Here is a 4715-nt window from a genome sequence, read left to right on the forward strand (position 1 = left end):
ACATTTCATGCTTTAACATGAATAAGGTACAAGAAAAACATAATCCCTGTTGCTCCTAAGACTTTAAGGAAGTTGTTTTCATTCTTGAGGAAGCCAATCTCACTCTTGAGGAAGGCTATCTCATTCTTCATGAAGGCGATCTCATTTTCCAGTGCTTTTATGCGTTCCTCGTTTATCCCCTTCTCGCCACGATCTGCATATCTGTTGCTGCATGTCTCCGCTTCGTCATCCCAACGAAAAGATTTGCAATTGCGAGCCTGCATGTTATTTAAACATTACATTCCCCAAGTGTTCCAACATCTATTTCAAAAAGAAAATAGATAACAAGTAGAGAATGGCAAGTTTACTCACAGCACATGCCCAAAACGGCCGGCCTTGGTTATTGTTTATGTTGGTCCGAGTGATTCTTCGAACTAGTGGCTGTTTACACAAACATAAGTTTGAGTCCAATCCCTGGCATGATGTACCACTTCTGTTGCCTGAGGATGCCATAACGTTTCAATATGTACTGCAAGATAATTGAATCGAAGAACATACATGAATATTGCAATCTGGCAATCCCTCGAAAATGACCAATATTTAGGAACACAACAAAAAAAATACAGAAACACAGACAAGTCACAGAAACAAATTTGGGCAAAATTTGGGCTTGTATGCAATCTCAAAACTTTCTAATTGCACTACAAAATATATTGATTTCAATTTCATAACTATTAAAACTGCAACCGGAAAATTTGCTATTAACAGAATTTATCACACAGATATGAACACTAAAAAAACACAAAGAACAATCATGAAAAATAATAGATAGAAAATCCCAAATACCAGAAATTGAATGCACAAACAGGGTGGAGAAAAGCCCTTCGCGGAGAAAAAACATAAGCTCTCGACGTTCGAAGGGTTGAGATTTTTCATTTTTTAACTTACAATGTACAAGGACCAAGGAGCTGATAGGCTTCCTCTCATTCTATTGGAGAAAAGGAACAATAAATAGATTCAAAATTACTCCAATAAGTACAGGGTTTCATCCAGAAAAGACATTCCTGATGTTTCAAGCATACATCACCAATGAAATTCCCAATTAAAACTCCCAATTATTAAACACTGATAGGACACTTTCTTTATACCTCCAACTCCCTACTCCACCTTTGACCACACAAATGTAACTAAAATTGAACATGGGTTTATAGTAGGATGTGAGTAGAGTCAGATAAATTAAAGAAAGAAAAGCCCCAATTCATTATAGCCAGAAGAAACGAAAAAAAAAAAAATCAAAAACAAAGAAGACGAAGGCGAGAAGCAGAAACCCTACTTCTCGTTTTTCCGAAGGGTTTGAAGGAAAAAAAAAAGGGTTGAGGGAAAAAATTCTTTCCTTCAATCAAATTCTTGGTACTAACCTGGAAGGAAAAAATCAGATTTCACCATCAACCAAATTCTTAAATCAAAACCACGACATACAAAAATTAGATTTTTTCCTCTTCTTGTTGTTGCTGTAAGGAAGGAAAGAAAAGCAAAAAAGAAGGGATTGAAGGAAAAAAAATGGAAATCGTACTAACCTAGAAGGGAACGAAGCCGTCGGAGAAGAGAGAACCAAACTCGTTGGTTTGGAGGCGAGAAGCAGCAGAACCAAACCCTCGTTTTTCAAAGAAAAGCAGAAAACCCAACCCTCGTTCGTTTTTCTCTTGAAGCAGAAAACCCAACCCTCGTTTTTCTCTTGAAGTAGAAAACCCAACCCTCGCTCGTTTACAACAGATTGAAGCAGAAAACCCAACCCTCTTTTCTCTCTTTACAGAAACCGAACCCTTGTTTTTCTCTTGGACGCGTGAAGCAGAAAACCCAACTTCATTTTTTTGTATTTGGAAGGGAACGAAGCCGTCGGAGAAGAGAGAATTACAATCGTTGAAGCAGAAAACCCAACGATCTTTTTTCTCTTGAAGCAGAAACCCAACCTTCGTTCGTTTTTCAACGGAACCCTTCAAACCTTTCCTTCAATCCCTCTTGAAGCCTTCAAACCCAACCCTCCTACGATCGGAAGCAGAAAACCCAACCCTCCTTCTTTTTTCAACGGAAGCAGAAAACCCAACCCTCGTTCTGTACAGAAGCCTTCAAATAGAACATTTGGTTGATGTACAGAAGATTGAAAACAAAACGATCGTTTTTTCTCTTTATTTAAACCCTTCAGCGCACGAAACGTTGGTGCGCTTAAGCGTACCGACAATTTTCTCTCTCTCTCTCTCTCTCTCTATATATATATATATATATATATATATATATATATATATATATAGAGAGAGAGAGAGAGAGAGAGCATTACATAGAGGGGCGGAGGTTGCCCGACATAGAGACTCTCTACGAAGCGGTTCTGGGAATACAATAGAAAGAATGTGATTATCCTCTACAAAAGTCAGCTATATCGTCGGTAAACAGAGTGAGTCTCCATGGTTCAATGCTTTTTCTAACGGCCCATGCAATCACATTAGAAGAATCCCCCTCAATGATAAGGAATCCATTCAACAATCTTTTGAAAATGCTGATTCCAATAAGAAAGAGCTCTTATCTCCACCTGATTCTAGTCCACCCATCCAGTTAGCCTGAAATAGGACAGGATGACGTTCCCACAATCTTCTTTAAAGATTCCTTTCTCTATCCTACTAGGATTACCATTGGAACACCCATCAAAGTTGATTTTACAGCGTTGGTTAAAAAGAGAAGGGAGTGAGAGGGGCGGGGCGGGGGGGGGGGGGGGGGGGTGTTGGGGGTGTCTTCTCCTCCTTTGATATTCTGCTGGGCTACTTTTGATAATTTGTTGCATGGGATTTCAATGTCGGATCTGCGAAGGTCATTGGGTTTTTATTTACCCAACCAAGTGCATCCTTCTAGAGTGGTCCAATGTTGGTTTTCCCCTCCACCTAAGGCATTCAAATTGAACTTTGATGATTCTAGTATTGTGAATCTGGGTCCAACAAGTATTGGAGATATTATTAGGGATCATGAGGGACTGGATCTTATCTCGGCTAGCTGAGGGAAGGATTTCAATGAAGTGAAGGCTATGGCCCTAAATCAAGAAATTACATTGCTCACATCATCATTTGCGAACCTTTTCATAGGAGAGGGAAAATCTTCAAAGGCCATACAATGCATGCAATCTATGTCAGAGTTTCCCTGGAGACTCATGGATGTGGTTGAAGATTCTTTGGGCCTCATTTCTAACCTCCAAATTTCTTTTTGCCGTGTTGGCCAAGAATCGAACTCGGAGGTTGACTCTTTAACCCAATTGAGAAAAACAGGCATCCTTTGGTTATTAGTGCTTCCCTAGAGATTTGTAGGGAACTTAACCGGGTAGACCTCACCTCTAAAAGCTAGGCATTATAGAGGGAGGGTGCCCATTCCCTTATAACCCATCCCATCCATTTCACTTATCCGATGTGGGTGTGGGACTATTTATTTTTTGTGTGGAACCCCAACAATCTCCCCCTTCACGCGGAAGCAACGTGGACAATCTCTCCCCTCCACGCGGCTGCAACGTGGGAACCTACTACACCGGGGTTTCCGAGATCTTCCCCGACGGACATTACCCCGCCCTCGGAGGCAACCGAGGTTACCCTGCCCTGAGCTCTGATACCATTTGTAGGGAATTTAACCGGGTGGAACTCATCCTAAAAGCTAGCCATTAGAGGGAGTGTGCCCATTCCCTTATAACCCATTCCATTCCATTAACTTTACCGATGTGGGGCTATTTGCTTTTGCGTGGAACCCCAATAACCTCCCCTCCATGCGGAATCAACGTGGACCATCTCGCCCCACCACGCAGTGGCAACGTGGGAACCACGATTCAGGATTTGACTATAATGAAGTTTTAAGGTCCGGCCGGGATATGCGATGCCAATGAGGCCGAAGCGAGAGCACTATTATTCGGTTTGAAATGGTTCCGATTACACAACCTTGGGCCTCTGATAGTGGAAGGTGATTCCTCGAACATCATTGCTTGGGCTGCAAATAAATGTGTGGGGCCATGGTGTCTCTCTCATGTTGTGGACAAGATTAGGGACTTAATTCGCTGTCTAATGCCGCAATTAGTTCATCGAAGAAGATCAACTACCACAATAGCTGATGAACTTGCTAAGGAGGGGGTCACTCGGAATGAAACATTAATGAAGATGTGGCATATATCTTTCCAATGTATATCCACCCTTAATTAAGGGGGCTTGGATTTGATTTTGTTTTTCTGGGGACATCTTGTCCCCGGTTTTTGGTTGTACTCGTTTTTGGGCTGATTAATAATATTGTTAATTTTCAAAAAAAAAGAAAAAAGAAAAAGAAATTCTCATTAGTCAATGTGGAGCCTTAAGTATCCTTGGATTTATATTTCTTTTCTTTATCTTTTCCTTGTACCTTTCCATGACTAACTTGGTCATATTCAAGGAAGCACGGGTACCCCTAAAAAGCCCTCGTACCCGTGTCGGGTGCACATCCGGTACGGGTATGCTCGGGTACGTCCCGGGTACGTACCGGGTATGCACCCAAAGATGGGTTTAAAAAAAACGAAATTTGAGTTTCGGGTGCGTATCGGGTACGTTCGGGGTGCACACCCGACACGCACCAGATGTTTTAAAAAAAAAAAAAATCGTTGGGGGGTATTAAGGTAAAAGAGGGGGGTGTTATGTTACTGAATATATTAATGGGTTGTGTGGGGTAAAAAACGGGGGTGTTTAAAA

Source organism: Tasmannia lanceolata, unplaced genomic scaffold (assembly GCF_043159265.1).
Source record: "Tasmannia lanceolata isolate RefF3 unplaced genomic scaffold, GAP_Taslan_0.1 ptg000008l, whole genome shotgun sequence".
Classification (NCBI taxonomy): Eukaryota; Viridiplantae; Streptophyta; class Magnoliopsida; order Canellales; family Winteraceae; genus Tasmannia; species Tasmannia lanceolata.